This window comes from Prionailurus bengalensis, chromosome B3 (genome assembly GCF_016509475.1).
Source record: "Prionailurus bengalensis isolate Pbe53 chromosome B3, Fcat_Pben_1.1_paternal_pri, whole genome shotgun sequence".
Taxonomy (NCBI): Eukaryota; Metazoa; Chordata; class Mammalia; order Carnivora; family Felidae; genus Prionailurus; species Prionailurus bengalensis.
In genome coordinates, this window is record NC_057355.1 from 34,348,564 (window position 1) to 34,369,139 (window position 20,576).

Consider the following 20,576-nt stretch of genomic DNA (forward strand, 5'->3'; position numbering starts at 1 on the left):
AAACAGTATCATTTCTTTCTTGACCTGTTCCCACTGAAACAAGTCAGTAATATATACATTGTAAGATGTATTATTCCTCATGAAGCCAAAGTAAATTTTATTTTGAATAAGAAAAAAATGAACCTGAACACATTTTCAAATTTTTCTGGCTTGGTCTTTTTGCTAAATAGGTTACTCATAGTTGGCTCAGACCATCCTACAAGAATTAGCAGATGAGACTCCCCAGGGATATATGGGCAATGGGTCAGGGTGGCACAGAGCCACAAAATAACGATCATAATTCTTTGTTGATTAACAGTTCAATAGCAAATTGTTTACGATATGTAAACTCTAACATCATGTGCCTTGTATCAAAGTTACATCTAAGTGTGTGGATCAAGAACACATAAAAGTCAACACTACATTCCTTCTAAAACTAGCACATATGAAGTGATAACAATTCTTGAATTAGGGAGAATTCCATGGCTATGGCTGGGCTTCCATTCCAGTTCAGAGAATGTCACATTTGAAGAATGAAGAGATTAGAGCCTGGTGGAGTGGAATTCTGTGGTTTAGTGCCTTTTGAATCTATATTATAAATGTGGTGTTTTTTTTTTTAAAATTTTTTTTCAACGTTTATTTATTTTTGGGACAGAGAGAGACAGAGCATGAACGGGGGACGGGCAGAGAGAGAGGGAGACACAGAATCGGAAACAGGCTCCAGGCTCTGAGCCATCAGCCCAGAGCCCGACGCGGGGCTCGAACTCACGGACCGCGAGATCGTGACCTGGCTGAAGTCGGACGCTTAACCGACTGCGCCACCCAGGCGCCCCAAATGTGGTGTTTAAATCAATGAGATGCTCTCCTAGCTTAAGTGAGTGTCACTCCTGAGGTAAGCCCTCACGGCAAGCCACCAGAAATTACTTCAAAAGTACAGCTTACAAAGTTGATCAAAGTGCTTATCTTCTCTTCTTAGGCAAAGGGAATGGTAGGACAAACTTCTGTTCAGCACTACTAATGTTTCTCAGTATCTGGTTCTTTGTACTTCTAAGTAAATGGAGGACTGCCGTTTCCCCTCTGGAGTTAGGTGTGACAATGTGCCTAGGCAAGGTCAATGGGATGTGAACGGGAGTGGCACCTGTCACTTCCAGGCTGAAGCATTTAACTGCTGGTGCTCAAACTCTTCACCCTTTCTTCCTCTGCCACAGCAAGTGTTGGGGACTTTGGGTGAGATTGCCGCTGTCCAAGATGTTGGAGCCAATGCCAACCTGGATTTGAGGGGCTGTGATGAGTAGAATCCCTTCTGGCCCTTTAAGGACCAGAAAGAAAAAGGAATCTGTTTGAAGCCACTGCTATTTTGTCATTGTCAGTCAGGTATAACACAGACTATTCCGACTGATACAGAACTTCCGGTTACATTCCTAAACCTACAGCCAAAACATTATGTAGAATTTCATGCTAGGTGACAAAGACTAGATCAGATGAATTTCTAATATCTGCCGTAGTCAAACTATCTTCTGAATCCTTTCTTCGTAAGGCCTGAATAAAAGTGTACTATGGCTGCATCAATATATCTTAAAGGAAAAGTGTTGTGACTAGGAGAATAATAAAGTTTTAAACTGAGTAGTTGGAATTGTTTTAAAAGATTTTTTTCTTCATTGTGTAGAAAAGACAAACTGCTAACAGATACAGAAGGCTACTTGCCAATCTCATGCACACTTCATTATTTTCGTGTATCATGTTAGTCTTCAAGGGTTCACAACTGACCTCTAACTTGGTGCTTCTGGGTTACGGGATATAGTTTGGAAAGCCCCACAAAAGTCCCTGTGGGGTATCTACAGCCCATTTTATCCCAACTTTTATGTATCACGCAAAGTCAGAGTGAAACAGAGGCCCGTAAGTATCTAAATGGCCTTCAATCTTCTGAAAATACAACCTGGAGAATTCTGCATTCCTTTGTCCACCCTGTTTACTATGCGTGCAACATGATGGTACATAAGAGTGTGTCCTGCAAACGGCGGGTCAGGATTACTGAGGATCTTGACCTTCACCACAGCCCCAAGCTTGATGTCGTGTCACCACAAAGCATCTCAAATAAGCACCGATTTTCGGACTATCATGTCTCCTTACCCTTTGGCCATGGAGGTTGACCTCCATGGATGGTGACCTTACCAGGTTATGGAGATTTTCTCCCTCAATACTAATGACTTTACTTTCTCTGAAACAAATGGGGTCGGCTCAGTTCTTAATTGTTCACAAGGGCGTTGCTCACGCCTCGCCTCTTGAATTACTCTCTGCCTCTGCGTTCCATGACAGTGGCCACCTTGGCCTTCCATGTTCTCCTTCCTTCCTCGCCTTAACTTGTCTCCTAAGTGTGGGCTTCCAAAGGCTCGGTTCTTGACTGCACTTTCCCAATGCATACAGCTCAAGATGTTTTCCGAAAGTGAAACTTTTTAAAGAATTTGTTCATAAAAGGGTTTCAGTTTTCATCTAAAATTTCAAATGTGTTTTGGAAGTAAATGAGAGATTAAAAATCTGTAAACAACAGTTACAAAGAGTTCAGCAGACTTGAAAATAGCAGTGACTCCACGGACCCCCTTCTACGTCCTAATAGCAGGTGCTCTTACAAGAGCGCGGTTCGCCCTCAGAGTTTTCTATTTATTCTTTTGCCATCGGTAAACTCAGTGGCTGCCTTTCTCACCTGAACCCCTAATTCAAAAGACCTCTGTCTTAAGGAGTCCTTTATGTGTTTGTGTTTTCCAGCTAAAGTCCCGGGGTTATATTTGAAAAGCATTCTGTTAATTATTGTCTCTTGTCTTTTTCACTCATCCTCCAGGAGAGTCAGAAAAGATACTGAGGCAGGAATGCCTAAGTTTCTCAAGGAATAAAATCTAAATCTGGAAAGCAGTTTTGAGGGAGAAAATCGCTGTGGCTCAGAGCTCTCCTCTGAGGAAGCTGCTTACAGGTGAGAAATCCCTGATTAGAAGGGAGAGCTGGGCCAGCAATCAAGCCCGCAGTTTCTCCCTCCCAGGCCCTCCTTCGTTCAGTCATGTCATGGGACTCTCAGAGAGGTGGGAGCTCCTGATTCCTGGGGGACCAGCTGGGGTCAGGGGATGGAAGGCACAGCTGTAGGATTGCTAGGAAGAGCTAAGCAAAGAGAAATGTCTTTGTGTTGGGCTCCGTGACGAAGAGCCAAGAGAAAGCCAAGAATTCAGGGATAATGTAGCAGGAGATGGTGGGAGCTTCAGTCCAGTGATGGGACAAAGAAGTAACTGGAATGAAACGAAACGGAGGAGGTGGAGGAACTGACATTTGTTGAGTACCTCTGGAGTCTATTCTTCCGCAATTTCACTGAATCTTTATACTGCCCTGAGGCAGCCATTATTTTTCGCCATTTTGCTTCAGTTGAAGAACTGAGGTTCAGAAAAGTCAAGCAGTTTGTCGAAGGTCACCCAACAGACATGGATGAAACCCTGGTCTGTGTGCAAAGCCCATACCCTTCCACTGAACCAGGATAGCAGAAGGTGGGAACTTCAGGGGAGACAGACCTCACTGAGATCCGAGTTCTGACCCTGCCCTTCCCCAGCAGGGTGACCTTAGGCAAATTCCTTAAGCTGGTAACGCCTTGGGTGCCTTATCTGCAAAATGGGCATATAATAGCACCTATTTTATAGAGTCAAATGAGTTCCTGCGTGAAAATTCATACATTTAAAATGCCACATGTAAAGCACCTAAAAACATTAACTTCATTAATATCACGATTGTGATTATTTTCAGTATCACCTCCGCCATCACGCTCCTGCTCCAAATCACACTGCTGGGAAAGAATTTATTTCTCTAATAACTGGCAATCTCTGTATAGTATGCTTTCAATTCTCTATTGACTAAAGCATTTGGTAACCAGAAGATCATGTGTTCCAATCAATCCATGATGTGTTTCCTTTAGAAAAAGGTAGATATAAGAGAAAATAGACAAGTCTTTCAGCCTTCTAGCAAAGTCACGTTTGTAAATTGGGTCCATTTTTGCTTTCACAGAAAACCGAGCTGTTATCATCAGACCATCTTCTCACATGATTACTTTTCCCAGAGAGCTTTTCATTTTCCAGGGTGCCTCAAATAAAGCGTGTGTGTGTGTGCGTGCGTGTTTGTGTGTGTGTTCCCACCCTATAAATCTGCTTGGCAGAGAGTGTTGATGGTTTCTGTGAAAGGGTCTTTGTATCCCTTTTTGTCTAAGAAGCTTTTTCATTAGAAGCCTGGAAGTCAAGGTAAGTGCCACAGGGATTCGAGGATCTCTTGGTTTTTCTCCGATGTCCAAATTATCTCCTGGAAAAATAAAGTCCTACATTCCCTGCACTCAGTTAATAGAAGTGACAGCTGTGAGAGCTTCAAATCTGGCCTTAATTAATGGACCCTGCACAAATGTGACCAAAGCATATTTGCAGACAAGAGGCTTTAAATAGCATCACATGTTTGTGAGCACGAGGCCATGCAACGGCAGGAAATATCTGACCATCTTAATGGGATCAGGCTTTTGTGTGCAAACAATGGTGAGCAAACCACAGCCCAGCTGCCAGCCATTAGAATGGAGTTCTCATTTGTGGTGTGTGCAGAGGCTCTTAGATCGCTACTAATCAAAACAGAGGAAAATGAACTATGTCGTGATACAACTGTAATACAACAGAGTGCCCACCTAGGTGTTTGTGCAATGTGCATGGAGTGGTCTTCCCCTGGAACTTGCTGCTACCGTGGCCACAGGGGAGCATTACCTCCTTCAAGAAACTCTGCCCTTCACCTCTGAGGCTAGTTTCTTTTCCCCTCAGTTCTGACCCATCTTTCCCCAACTTGGTCTTCCCAACCCTTCAGTCTCAGTGACTCAGAGTGACTGGTCAGTCTCCAAGTGACTGTTCTCTGCTCACATTTGCTGTGTGAATTATTCCCCCAAAGAGACTCCTTCTTTCGAATCCTATGGGGATTTAAAAATGTCACTTGTGGGGCGCCTGGGAGGCTCGGTTGGTTAAGCATCTGACTTCGGCCCAGGTCACGATCTCACGGTTTGTGAGTTCGAGCCCTGCATCGGGCTCTGTGCTGACAGCTCGGAGCCTGGAGCCTTCTTCTGATTCTGTGTCTCCCTCTCTCTCTGCCCTTTGCCTCTTGCATTCTGTCTTTCTCTATCTCAAAAATAAATAAATATTTAAGAATTTGAAAAAAAAAATGCCACTTATCCAGTTGTGGCCAAAGCACCAATGTGCCAATGGGTCGCAGACATGCTCATACTTATCTGAATACTTATAATGAAGACAGCAAAGACCTGAACATGTGGTCATGACGTTCATTGATTCATTTCAGACACTTTCATTTCTAGATACTGATCTAGACGCTGGCGATGCAGACAGAAGAGTCCATGCTCTCAAAGAACTTCTAGAAGCCATCCCCATCTCTGCTGGCTGAGCTGGGTCGGGCAGGCCACGCACTCTGCTAGGTGCTTTACTTATGTGATCCCACTTAGTCCCCAGAACAACCGAGCGCTGTGGCTACTATTATTCTTTCATCTGACAGATGACAAAACTGAATTTTGAGTGAGAACGCAATCAGACAACTCTCTCCCCCCGCTGGGGAGCTGCTGAGCACAGAGGCAGGACTGAAATCAGGCTTATCTGGTGCCAAGTACCACATCCTTAAGCACTGTGCTGTGCTGCCTTTCCTCTCTCTTCATTTGCCTCCCAGTCTATGGAGGGAAATAGACAAATAAGTTCACAATTGTTGATCATCATAATCTAGCAGGAAACCGAACTAATAGGAAGACATATATTAAAACTCTATACCAATATCCGGGTGAGTTGTCATGCTCAAGAAATCAAAATTTGTCCCTTCAAGACAAATACTGTTATTTTTTGTTTAATGTTTATTTATTTTGAGAGACAGAGAGAGAATAAGAGAGGGAGAGGGAGACCAGGGGAGGGGCAGAGAGAGAGAGGGAGGAGAGAGAATCCCAAGCAGGCTCCACACTGTCAGCACAGAGCCCAACGCAGGGCTGGAACTCACGAACCGTGAGATCATGACCTGAGCCGAAATCAAGAGTCGCATGCTTAACTGACTGAGCCACCCAGGCACCCCAAGAGAAATACTGGTCTTGATTTCAAGTCACCATGTTTCTCCAGCCACACCTGTCTTCACCCTCAGGGGGAATCATTCTCACAGGTGGGGCTTGTCATTTGTACACCTGCCTCAGAACACGAACCTCAAGAGTCCAACTTTTGGGGCAATGAAGCAAAATATTCCTGGAAGTCTTTTCCTGATGAGAGTCCACACACACCCAGGGGTTCCAAAGAGTTTGAGTTTGAAGAAGTTTGTCTTTTAGTTGCTTTTATTCCTTAAGTCCTCTTTCCTTTCCTGTCTTATCTTGACCCCCAAAGAAAAGAGCAAGCTGTCAGGTAACTGCCAAACCGGGGAGATGTGGCGTGAAATGTCTGTTGCAGTAACGGGGAGACCTGGTGCAGCATGAGGCTTGGACAAGAGCTGAAAGAACCCAGGTTTCAATTCCCTCCCACTCGCGAACCAGCTTTTGTCATCGGCCTCCGTGCCCACAGGAGAGAATTTCACATGTAAGCTGTTTGTATAGTCTTCTTATTAATACAAATAAACAAGACCCTACATGAGATGCAAAAAAAGAAATTAATCAGGACCAGGCAATGTTTCCAAATCACTTACAGTACTTGCTGGGAAAACAAAACTTTGTATTTAAAACATAACAGGAAAAAAATGTGCAACACTTCAGGCCAAGATATATAAACTGTGGACAGGGGAGTTCATTCAACTAATACTTAGAGTGACTTGAAAACACGCAGACATTTAAAACACAAGCAAGGGAAGTCAGTCAACACTCTCTGGTCGTGGGAACCAAAACTAACAATTCCGAAACACTGGGAAACCACAGGGTGGCCAAAGAAGTAAGTTCTGGCCATATGGCTTTTGGAACTCACCCCGTTGGTGGCAAAGAACCCCTGGAAATTTTAATCAGGAGTCACATGAGCCTCGTGACTCCTGAGAGAGGTTAGCTGGGTGGCAGAGGAAGGTAGACCCGCCAGAAGGGGTGCCCAGAGGCACACGACTCAGGCCATACCAACAGAGATGGACTGGAGGGGGGCATATTTCCAAACGATATTTCCAAGGACTAGGTAACAGGACTTCTTGACCCACTACATTTGGGGGCCACAGAATAAATAAGGACAGCAGCTAATATTTAGTGAGCCCTGCACTCAATGCTTTTCATGGATTATTTCAATCTAATTCTTCTTCCAGCTCTATGAGAGAGGCATGATTATTACCCCATTTTACAGATGGGAAAACTGAGGCCAAGGGTGGTCAAACAGGTTATTTCTCTAAGGTCTCTCAGCTAGTAAGACACGCACGGGGTCAAGAATCGAATACGACTCTTAGTCGCTCCTAAAGCTCATGCCTTTTTAAAAAAAATTTTACTTACTTAAATTCAAGTCAGGTAACATATAGGATAGTATTGGCTTCAGGAGTAGAACCCAGTGATTCATCACTTACATATAACACCCAGTGCTCATCACAAGTGCCCTCCTTAATGTCCATCATCCATTTAGCCTGTCCTTCCTCCAGCAACCCTCAGTTTGTTCTCTGTATTTAAGAGTCTCTTCTGGTTTGCCTCCTTCTCTGTTTTCATTAAAAAAAAAAAAAAAGTTCACGTCTTTAATCTCCCTGCTGTACTCGAAATCAGAATGCAAAATGACTGGAGACTTTCTAGCTTGGGATGTTAGGCAGGATGATAGCATCCTGAACTGAAGCCTATGCTAAAAGTCTGACATTAAAGCAGCCCATTGTTTTTCTTACCCCTTTAGCAGAGGATTCCTGTACCACAGGGGAAAGCGGAGGGACATTACGAGACCCCTAAGCCAACGCTGCTGAAGCTATTGCCCGACCTTTGGTGGACTAGAGCCAAGAGGCCAAGAAGGACTGACTTGTCCGCCCCAGGGCTGCTTCTCCTCCTGGCCTCTCTTTCCCTCTTCCCATAGGCCTCAAAGTCTCAGCCTACTTTTCCTTTGTAAAATCTCCAGGACCCCTTCTATCCTTTATGATCCCTCCTCTCCCAGCCGGCTGTGGGGCCTTACCGGCTGCGCCAGCCCTCCCCAGCACGTCTAAAGGTTCCAGCAGCCACTAAGGGAGACACAAGCCATCTCAGACTCAGGCTGGTTGTTTGTCCGTTCTTGGCCTTTTCTGCCTGACTCCCCCGTTAAAGACATCAATGAGATTGAGATGTCCCAGGGCCACAGTGCCTTTCACCCCTTCGATGGAGGTCATGAAACAGTCCCTCCTTACAAAGCTCTCTCTCTCTTAACCCTGGGTGTATTTTAGAGTCACTTGGGGGGCCTTTAGAAGCTACCGATTCCTGTCCTTATCCTCAAGACTCTCTGACTGGCTTGGTCTGGCCCGGGCTTGGCCACTGCAACTCGTTGAACACCTCGCGGGGCTGATAACGCTCTCCCGTGGGGACATTTGGAAACGTGTGGAGACATTTTTGGTTGTAACTGGTGGAGGCAGGGGGAGAGTACTATTGACATCTGGCATGTGGAGGCCGGGGAGGCCGCCAAACGTCCTACGTTGCACAGGAGAGGCCCCCCCCCCCCCCCGCCAAAATTATTGGTCCAAAATGTGAACAGTGCCACTGTTGAGAAACCCTGTTCTACCAGAACTGGTGACACACACTAGCACATTCAAACGTCCTCGCGCCTCGGAGGGGATCCCCAGGGCCGCGGGAGGCCCCGTTTGGAAGGTCTCATTCTTTGTGAGGCTCCTTCTTTCCTGGACAGCTTGGCTGTTATTACTGTTCTGGAAACACTACAGGAAAGGGGGGGGGGGGGGTTGGTGTTTTGTTTTTTTTTTTAATTTTTCAATTTTTCAATTTTTTGCCATCTCCTTATGGACTCTGTGCCTGAAAGGTGGGAAGAAACCTTACTCCGTCCTCAGGGGAGGGAACCACGCTTTGTGTTTCTACTGCACAGAGTCATGCTAGAGTGCTCACACCTCTTTAATTCTGTGAGGAAAGTTCTCAAGGAAAGCATGACAAGAAACAAGAACCCTGAAATTGGGGGTAAAACATAAACAAATGTTTTGGCTGATGTTCTGCACATTTTTTAATCACAAAGTGTGTTTTCAGAGTGTACTGGGCCTTGCCTAGAATGGCTCTAATTAAAGATCAAAGGCTGTGCCGTGACAGCCAGAGCGGAACGCCGTGCCAATTCTGCACCCCTGCTCCTCCCTGGAAATATCCATGTGCCTCAGAAGCGCTTGTCTGAAGGGCCAGTTCGGCGAGCAGTGATTAAAGGGTTTTGTTTTGTTTTGTTTTGTCTGTTTGTTCTCTTTTTTTTGGGGGGGGGGGGGTTGGTGCGGGACTTTAAAATGTGGTCAGACAGCAACACGTTTTTCAGAAAAGTAAGAAAGTGACTGAGAGCCAGAGCACAAAGACCTAAGTTGGGTGCTTGGAAGGTGTTCCCGCTTTTATCGAGAGATTCCAACGTAAAGCGGCAGGAGGGGAGCTGCCCAGGGGAGATGGCGGCCCCTCACGGGGCACACAGGGGAGCATGACCGTGTCGGCTTGGGGGCGCCAAGGCGCCAAGAAGGGTCCCAGAGCCCAGCCGTCACCTGTCACGCAGGCAGGGCAACTCAAGGAAGCAGGCTCCTGGGAGCTGACAATGGACGCGACGTACCCCGAGTGAGGGAAGTGCACATGAAGAACCCTCTAGCAGCTGCAGACAGGATGGATTTGCTTGGGGCCCGGGGAGGTAAACAAACAAAGAGAAGCTTACAGAGAGGCTGACACCCCAGTCTCGGTGTGGAATGTGAGGTGGGGCGGGGGCTGGATGAGGAAAAGGCAAGCCCAAGGAAGAATGTCACGAAGGAATGACTGGGAGGTCCTGAGAATCTTCTTATGTATCAAATCATCTAGAGCTGAGCTTCTCAAACTGCTGTCACAAAGAAAGACAAAAAGGAGGTACAACCACACAGGTGACAAGAGCTAAGAAGGAATGAAAACCCGGACGAGTGGTGAGAGTACTTGGGGAGGCCGCTTTAGCTTGGCTAGTCAGGGGGAGTGATGTCTGAGTGTGGCCTACAAGACAGGAGTCATCTCTGGGAGGACAACGGAAGGGGCTCAGAGGCGGAGGGACAGCTGGGGAAGGCCCTCAGCGTCCCTCGGGCTCTCCGTCTGGAGGCAAGATCAACTCAGTTCCTTCAACAGGGCTCGATATGACATGGTTCAGGTCTCCTCCCCTGTCTGGCTGCTGCCCCCTGGATGTGGCCCAGTTTGTCACCGTTCCCGCTGAGATAGGTCCCAGAGATCTGAAGCCAGTCATCCAGCTGTGGGCTGACCGGGCAGAGAGAGCTGGTTCAGGACACGTCTATTCATGCAGACAGAGCCTCCATTAGTTTTCTGGCAATTCTGCTACATTGTTTATTCATAGTGAGCCAACCTGGTGACAGATTGGACATAGCGGCTGACAGAGTGAGAAAAGTCAGGGTATTTCAAGGGTTTGGGCCAGGAAAACTGCGAGGTAGACACGTAACCAAACCCCATGATAACCGTTTTGGTTTGGGCTCACTCCACTGGGTTATAAAAGTGCCTTGTTTATCTTTGCATTTCAAGCGCCTCACTGTGGGCGCTCAATAAACATTAGTTGAACGATGGGATGACCGACCCTATTTCTGTCACTGCTGGCCCCGTAGGTAGACATGCACTGACACCAGGGAACATCTCCCTCTTTCTTTTGCTCTTCGTACCTGGGAAATAGAGTCGTCAAATCCACGTGTCAGCCCACTCCTGAACAACTTTATCAAGATCATCTACACCCGCAATACTCAGTGCCTCCTATAGACCAGCAGCATCAGCAGTACCCGGTTCTGCTTGTTACATGCAGAACCTCACGCCCCACATGAGACCCCCTGAAACAGAATGTGCATTTTGACAAGCTTTCCAGGAGACTCCTGTCTGCGCACCCAAAATGGGAGCAACCCTGGTCTCTGTCCAAATGGGCTCAGCCTTGATGGACCTTGGTTCAAATCCTGGTTCTATTCCTTAGGTGCTGGGCAACTTCAAACAAACTAATTTTTTGGATCCCTGGTGTCTTCATATTTAGTATGGGGATAAGTACTGCGCGGGTTGTTAGGAAGCATGAAGGAGGCTGTGGGTATAAAACTATCCAGTGCAGAATCTGGAATATGGAAGAGTCCAGGGAATGTTCCACACGTGACCCTTTCTAAAACGCCTCTTTGAGTGCACAGGCTGCTAGCAACCTTCGCTTGAATTTCAACTTCATTTTCAAAATTGAATTCCTGCCTTGCCCCAGGAGATGCTCTGCTTGAAACCTCCACATAAACTTTTCCAGCAATGGAGGACTCACAGCACAACTGGAAACATCTCTCCTTACTCTGAACTCAAATCCGTTTTCCCCTACCTTCTGGTACCACATAGTACACTGGAAACAGTCTATTACCTGGCCCGCTCCATGGGGATTCTTCAAATATCAGAGGACATTTGTCATGCCCCTGACCATCCTTTCCTGCCCAGCTCCAACAGGCAGTGCTCACATGAGATTTCTGGACCCTCACAACCCTGGTCAAGCTCCTCTGAAGGCCAGATACTGGCTATTTGATATATACATGTCCTACAAGCTACTATTTCTTAGCTAGTGAAGGGTTTACATGCAAACTCAGACTCTCCCTGAGAGGTTGTTTGAGTCTTAGCTTGTCCTCTGCTGCCTGAGGCCCAAGTCAATGATCCAGAAAAGGTCAATGCCAGGAGGAAGGACTATCAGCCCCAGTCACAGATAAAGATGTCAGAGAGTTCTCAGTCTGCACAAACCCACATGGGCTAAGTATTTTGCCTCTTGAGGCCCCCTTCTTAGGACAAGGAGGACACACTGGTCAGAGGAGGGGCATTTAAGTCCCCTTTACACTGACAGTGTATTCTAATAGTCCTCTGGCTCTTTGTTCTTGTATAAGCTCTTGGGGCACAATTCCTCCTCCTGTAACACCCAGGTGGACACCTTCCTTTTCTCCCATGAGCACCTAAATAAAATGGGTCCCAAGACCAACACACAAGAAACAAGACTTATCTAGACCAATGGCCACTAACTAAACTGATACAGTAATAAAGGAATCTCCCTCTGCCCCCCCCCCCCCCCCGCCCCAAAGCACTAGGCCTAGATGATTTTATGGGTAAATTCTACCAAATGTTCAAGGAACAGGTAATTTCCACTTTATAAGTCATTCCTGAGTATAGAAAAAGAATGAAAGCTTCCCATTTCATTTGATGACCTTAGTACATCCTTGATTCCAAAGCTGGACAAGAACAATGAAAGAAGATAAAATACTAAGCCTATGTTCCCTACTTTAATATGCACAATCTTGAATAAAATACTAGCTAATGGAATCCAGTAGTGAATTAAAATGGTAATAGTTGTAATCAGATGATTTTATCCCAGAATGTAAGGATGACACAAAATTTGGTAAATCTATCAATGTATTTATTCCATCATTGGCACTAAAGAAAAAAAATCATACAGGCACTTCAAAAGATGTAATTTATTTTCTTTATTAAGTGTATTTATTTATCTTGAGAGAGAGACAGAATCCCAAGTAGACTCTGCATGATGTGGGGCTCAATCTTATGAACTATGAGGGCATGACCTTAGCTGAGACCAAGAGTTGGATGCTTAATTGAGCCCCTCAAAAGATGCAATTTATTTATTTATTTATTTATTTTCAACGTTTATTTATTTTTGGGACAGAGAGAGACAGAGCATGAACGGGGGAGGGGCAGAGAGAGAGGGAGACACAGAACCGGAAACAGGCTCCAGGCTCTGAGCCATCAGCCCAGAGCCCGACGCGGGGCTCGAACTCATGGACCGCGAGATCGTGACCTGGCTGAAGTCGGACGCTTAACCGACTGCGCCACCCAGGCGCCCCTCAAAAGATGCAATTTAAATAAAGCATTTGTGAAAATCCAATTCGTATTTAAGATCAAACGTTTCTAGAAAAACGTAGAAAGGTGCTTCCTGAACCTGGAAATGGTAATCTACCAAATCTTCCCAGAGAAAATATCGCTCTCAAAAGAGAAAATCGAGACATTCTCTTTAGGGTCTGGGAGAAGACAAAGATGCCGACAATTATTGCTTCTCTTCAATAAGATATGGGGGTCCTGGCCACTGCAATAACCCACAGAAAAGAAATAAGAAATATAAGGATTGGAAAAGATGTGACAAGACTGCCATTGTTTGCAAATGATGTTTATCTACTATCTGAGCCCCTGTGCCTCTTTCTACCTTAGTGCTCTATCTTGTGTCAGTTTCCAGCCCCTTCGGCTGTGAGCTCCCTTCCTGTTTCTGCCCTGCTAACGTTTGCACAGTACTTGGAATACAGTAACTGCTCAATTAAGGCCGTTACATGAATGAATAAGATCCCTGCTTGTGTGCTCCCATTTATTTGCTATCCATCAAGGTAAACACAAGGATCATCTTCATTTAAGGGTAATGGGTAAGGTAATGAATGTAAATGAGAGGAAGTTACAGAAGATCTACGAATCTTCATGGTTTTTCATAACACCTGTCCAGGTCTTTCGTTCCTAATTCTGTGACCTTTTATCCTTGTCTTTTATTTGAGTGCAGAGTTTTCAAACAACTCTTTACCTTCTTTCTTATTTCCAGATGATAGTTCCCAGTTCCTCTAAGATCTTTCTTTCTGAGATTTAGCCTATTGAAGAGCCCCAGCACACCCAACAGGTGGTCTCATCCCCAAAGACTCCCATAGAATATACTAATTTATCAAAGGTCTCCACTGGCACACTATAAAGGGTTCTCCAACTCTGGTGAATCTCCTAGGCTGTTAAAAAATAAGTACGCCTGGGGGGCGCCTGGGGGGCTCAGTCGGTTAAGCGTCCGACTTCACCCGGGTCATGATCTCGCGGTCCGTGAGTTCGAGCCCCGCGTCGGGCTCTGGGCTGATGGCTCAGAGCCTGCAGCCTGCTTCCGATTCTGTGTCTCCCTCTTTCCTTGCCCTTCCACCATTCATGCTCTGTCTCTCTCTGTCTCAAAAATAAATAAACGTTAAAAAAAAAATTAAAAAAAAAATAAGTACGCCTGGATCCCTCTCCAGCCACCAGGAATCAGATTCTTTAGGGAGGTGAAGTCCATGTATGCATGTATTTTGTGTGCATGTATCTAATACTTATCAAGATCAGCAGCGGTATAGTGGAGTGTTTCCTAGGTGACTCTAGCACATGGTATTGTCCACACACCGCCTCTCTGCAGGCAAGCCTGGTGAGGTCTTTCTGATGGACTTGAAGGATGACTTCATGACACTGTATGAGTTGGATTCCTGGCCAATGTTGACCATGCCCTTTCCTCAGTTTGAAGCAAGAAATCCAGACTAGACTTCTTTTATGAACAAGGCATCATAAAAAAGAGGGCAGGTGTGAAAGCAATATTGGATTTACACATTAACACCAAATGGGTCCAAAACACAGTGTTTAAATTAAAACACACACGCACCAAATGCCTCCCATATTGATAATTTTCAGCTAGAACTAAGGCCACATCACTCCATGGCAAAGAAATGTACTGACAGATTTATTGGGTGTCTCCTTTCCACCAAAAAGTACTCTAAAAGGGAGTATTCCTTAAAAATGTGACTTAAGGTGTTTACATACTGAAGGGCAGATAATTAAAAAAATATAATATGTTCTTATGTTTTGTTGTAGTGGCTGTTGTGGTATATTGTCCAGATTCCCTTCCGGGCTGAGGCTGGGGACTCATAGCTGGGTCCCTACCCAAGACCTGTCATCCGTAGAAGGAAGTTGCTTTGTTCAAAGGTGATCCTCCCTTCCAGGGGTAGCCAGCATCTACTGACTGCTTGATGAAGAAGCATAGAGGCCTGGCCCCCTTGCCTTATCGGGACAATCCGAAGGGCCAGTCTAGCTCTAGAACCCCCTATAAGATCAGTTGAAGCCTCTGTTCTATCTGCCCATTCCTGCATCCCTCACCTCTGGTAGATGTTGTTCCCAAGTACTCTCCAGGAAGCCTCCTGCACCCAAATGCCAAAGCCTATTTCCTGGGGACCCAACCTATGATGTCTCTCTGATTCATGTTGTAGGATTCTCTGGTTGGCTTTTAAACTCTTAAAATGCTGGGTCTTAACTACTTAAGATGTTGTAATAGCAAGACCAATGCAAAATAAATATTGGCTAGTCCTCATTTCTACCCTCCAAATGGTTCTAATGTCCTTCTCTTATAGCATGGGTTCAGGTATCAGGAAATTCAGGTCAAGATTCTCACTCTACCAACTACTTAGGGGAAATCATTTAATTTTTCTAAGTTTCAGTTCCTTCATCTGCAAAATGGGATCAATGATAGTTCTCATCTCGTAAGGTGGTTGTGACGCTTAAATGAAGTAATCTTTGTAAATCACCTAGCAACAATGCCTGGTACGAAATAAGCCTTCAATGAATGGTAGCTGTAGTTATTAATGGCACAACACTAGTGTTATGTCTGGTTATGTCCGATGACCTTCATTGTTACATTGTTCAACCACCACCTTGCTTCTTGCTGTTATAATAGAAACTGGTTTTCCTGCACCTCAGTTTTCCTTATCCTTCCTTCTTCCTTCCACTTCTATCCAATGCTACTGAATTATTTCCTTCATTATTTGCTTTCATTATACCAATTCTCCATTTGAAATTCTTCAGGGGCTCCTGATTACCACGACCTTCCTCAACTGTCACTGCTATGGTCATCCAACCATCGTTCCAATTCCTCTCATGTGTGATTTTTTAATCAAGCCAAACCCTGTGTAGTTCAGAGTGGACCCCCTCAATCAAACTGCCTTTCAATTTAAGTCCCTAGCTACTCCTGTCCTGAGCCGTCACGTACCCTAACATTCTTCCACGCTTCCAATACTGAGTAGTGAAAGACATCCTTAAAGTTCGGGGTTTTCCTCTGGTTTCATAATTGGGTCAAAAACTGTCTTGATAAACTCTTTATCAGGAACTCCTACAAAGGCTGCTATTCTGAGGGTCTCCGTTGGTCCTTAGGTACATTTCACATCATTAAAATTTACAAAAGGATGACAGTAAAAAATAGAGTGGACATCTCAACAAAACAAAACAAAACAAAACAAAACAAAACAAGATTTAGAAAAGACTCCCACCTATAAAGAATACACAAGACCAAATGCTGAGCTGCGATGAGGTAATAAGACATATGGAATTTGTCTACAAGGAGTCGACTGGCTTCCAGATTTGGAAGTTTGATGCCTCTGAGTTATTTTTACTGGTAGAGATTCCATTTTATGAGTAATATCTGGAACACGGTATCAACAGTCAACAGTTCACAAACTCTTTAAAAAGTCTCCCAGCAGAGAAGGTTTAATTAAGCTTGACAGAAACTATCTAGCAGCTTTTGTAAGTAATTGCTATGACCCAAAATAGGACCAACTCATAAACTGCATGATTTCAGAAATGATGAATCAATAAAAATGTTTATAGAAACAGCATTTTGATTAATTCCTTCAGACTAACAAATTCGTGGCACATGCGATAAACTGAGACTTCTACTGTCAATTAGGGAAACCCAGAAATCAAACCCAGCCCTCAAATACCTCCTTTTGGATAAATGATCCCAGATTCTGGCATTGGGAGTCACTTTTTAAGCAGCTCCTCCAAGATCGGCTGCACCACACCCCTGGGCCGCATTCTTGGGACAGTCGAGTTCAAAATCGCTTCAGTTCTCAGCCACGCTGAGTCACAGTGAGAGACTGACTACAGACAACACGTGATGTGATCATTATGAAGGCTTGGTAAATGAAGCAACAAGTCTTCCATAAGTAACTAATGGGGTTTCTTTTTATGCAGACAAACTCAAGAGCAACCAAAAATCACTAGCAGTTACAATCAAGTAAGATCTCCTCTATTACTAGGGTAACAATTAACATGGAAGTTCCAGTTATCTAGAGTAGAAAGAATAAATATCTTTTGTCATATGACGCGATGCTCATAGCAAATGACCTTTGAGTTTCTGTAAGAATGTAAAAATGTTTTTAAGCCATCAACAAATACAGAATTATTTTCACTATCATTTTGGTGTCCAAACGTATTTGAAAATAATCAATATGTGATGATTATAACACTCAGCTGATCAGAACATCAGGAACTTAAACATCACCATGGAAATTCACATGTAATTACTTAATAGGTATTTTATATCTAATATGTTCTATAGTTACATAACAAGTACTCAAAATAACCAACCAAACAACTGAAATAAAGTTAGTGAACCAGAGAATCTCAGGGCTGAAAGGGACCTTCAGGGACACCCAAACAAATCCCTCCTGTGGGACAGCTGTCCTAGCAGCTCCTGGGTTGTTTTCTGTTGACAATCTCTACTGAAGTTACACGGGTTGTACACTCTCATTTTCAGTCAATATTTTGACAACAATTTTCAGTTTTTCCTGTGGAAACTCTTGACAAAATAGCACTTATTATGAGTACTTCTCCCACATTTAGTACCGTATTTCACAGCAATCTAAACTGCCATCAGTTGAATACTCTGGTTTCTCTTCAGATCACATAAATCTTTCACCTTCTAAATTACCATCAATTTTAAATTACATATCCTGACATCCTAGATGTTAAAATATGAAAAAAATGTGCATTTTAGAATATAACACATGGTCGTTTTAGTGTTTAATCATACTTGGAAAGAACAAGAAATCACAAACATGCAGGACACTGCAGGAGAAGTGTTCCAGAAATCATCTAGTCTAACATCCTGCATTCTCTATCCTTAAAGACCAAGAGCTTTAGAGCCAGGAGGTTATTTGCCCAAGCTGACACCACGGTGGGTAGCTGATAGGGAGACCGGAAGCAAGCTGGACTTCCAGACCATGGACCTCACTGCTTGTTAACCTTTTCTTTTTTTTTTTTTCTTTTAATGTTTATTTATTTGTGAGAGAGAGACAGAGTGTGAGTGGGGGAGGGGCAGAGAGAGAGGGAGACACAGAATCTGAAGCAGGCTCCAGCCTCTGAGCTGTCAGTACAGAGCCCAACGCGGGGCTCGAACTCACAAACCGCAAGATCATGACCTGAGCCGAAGTCAGACGCTTACCGACTGAGCCACCCAGGGACCCTGCTTGTTAACCTTCTCAACCCTCATTCCACCTAAGGGCTACCATGTGCCCCCACCAGTAACGGGGTCACTAGGGCACAGAGTCCCAGCTGGAGGGATGGCACGACACATACAAATGTCTGAATTTGTCCACCTAAAGTTTCACTTCTCAGGCCTTCAACAAGGTTACACGCAGAATCCATAGATCTGTGTTCGTTTGATACCACAATCATCGCTAGGATTGCTTTCGCGGAGTTATTTGGCTAGAACACTGAGCTAATCCTGATGTCCTCCTGATGACAAATCATCATGCAAGAAGATGACCTTTGTTTCGTAAAAGGCACAGGGATAGTTACAGCCCCCAGGTAAAACCTGATATGCCAATCTGACCAAAGCTGGACCACCATGCTTGTTATATTAAAGCATTGTATGCAAATCACGTGTCTTTACAGGTAAGTGTGGCATTCACATAGCTCTACCTGCGTCTTGTGTCAGGGACAAGGAAGGGGAGGCTGCAATTATGCTTTCAAACACTAACAGTATGTCAGGCACCGCAGTGAGCAATTTACATTACTGATGTCCCTTAACAACTCCATAAGGTAGGAATTGCTAACCTCACTTTCTGGATGAGGAAACAGAAGATCAGAGATGTTAGGCCACTTCGCCAAGGCCTGACAGGTGGTAAAGTGGCAGAGCTGGGATCTCAAGCCCCACTTGTCCAACCGCAAACACTGGTTTGTTTCCTCAGTGCCTCCCTCTCAGGACTCTCAAAGGTCCTGAACCTCAGCACCAATACAACGTGCAGTGCATCCAATGTTCTTCTTCAAGGTGACTCCTGGGAATTGCACATGAATTTCTCAAGAGCTCTGTGTAGTTCTAGTCTTATAGGCTGGTCACTCTTGATAGAGAAGATGCTGAATAGATACCAGCTAAACAGAAGTAATATTAAGTAACATTTAGAGAACCTCATCCCTTGGTCAGGATTTCCAATCTGAATTTGGAAAAACGAGCTGGAATTTCCAACTGAGTTGGGAAAATGAACTGTTAGGGTCAGACGGACCTCCTTCCATGTGTCGATATCTTTTTCCACTTAGTACATTTCTATGTGATATAGACAGCCGGTTGTGCCATTCACTTATATGTCCTGTTTGGTTCTATACATTTGAAAATAATGTACAGACAGAAGAGGTAACTTGAGCCCAGAGTAACAGAATAAATAGGAGCAATGGAAATTTCGACTTATATTATCACCAAGTAGGAATAAAACATCTGTGCCAGGTGAGTGGAACGTGACCAGGAAGTGAAGTCATTAAACAAGAAGCATTTATGGAGACTTGGGAGCAGGCTGCTGAAAGAGATAAGAATAAATTGGTTTGAGCATAACTCTCCTCCTACCTCTGTCCTCTCCAAAGACTGGGGTCTCGGCTTATTTGCCCAGACGCCAACTATCCCTGCTCTGCTGGGTTTGGAGAGAGACCCTCTTGAGTGCTTGATAGCACTTGTCCATCCTTCTTGTTTAAATCCTAGTTTGGGCTTTATTTTTAATTTGTAGAACATGTAAAGCTGTAGAAAAGTATAGAAAATAATACCCAAGCACTCACTAAATTTTTAAAAAATTTGATATATATACATATATATATAAATTTAATTTGCTATGTAATTATATATATTACATATTATACATATACGTATATATACATATATATCTAATATATGCATATATATATACACGTATATATATATGCATATATATACATGTATATATATACATATATACACATATATACGCGTATATATATATATGCATATATATATACGCGTATATATATATACACATATATATACGCGTATATATATATGTATATATATATACATATACATATAGGCGTATATACATATATATGCGTATATATATACACATATATATATACGTGTATATATGTATATACGTATATACGTGTATATATATATTTAGGGAAGCACAACATTATCGATACTATTGAAGAGGCTTTGATATCCCTCCCTACCCCCATCTCCTCTCCTCTCCCACCTCCTACCTCTCTGAAGCTGAGGGGTATCCCTGCTCATACACTGTATGTTTTGTGTTCTATTTAAAAATCTGCATGGTGGTGACAGTGTCTTTAGCAGCTTGTTTTCTTCATTCCGTGTTCTTGAGATCTATCCGTGTGGACACATATGCATCTAGTTTATTCATTTTAACTGTTGTTAAGTGTGCACATGTGGGAGAATTGCCCTAAAGTATATACCTAGAAGTAGAATTGCTTGCTTTTATGGTGTGTGCATTTTCAGTTTTACTAGAATGCGCCTCTGTCTTTAAATTGCGCTTATCAATACACGCTGTTTCTACATTTAAATAAAACTGCCTCCAACAGCACTAGGCTAAGAGAGAAGTTCCATGAAAAT

General features: G+C 43.9%; 1 protein-coding gene across 2 annotated transcripts in view; it reads right to left on the bottom strand.

Annotated features, from left to right (window-relative positions):
• Positions 1–20,576, bottom strand: part of THSD4 (thrombospondin type 1 domain containing 4) — a 576,363-nt gene that overhangs the window by 122,187 nt on the left and 433,600 nt on the right. The gene's annotated exons all lie outside the window — the stretch shown is intronic.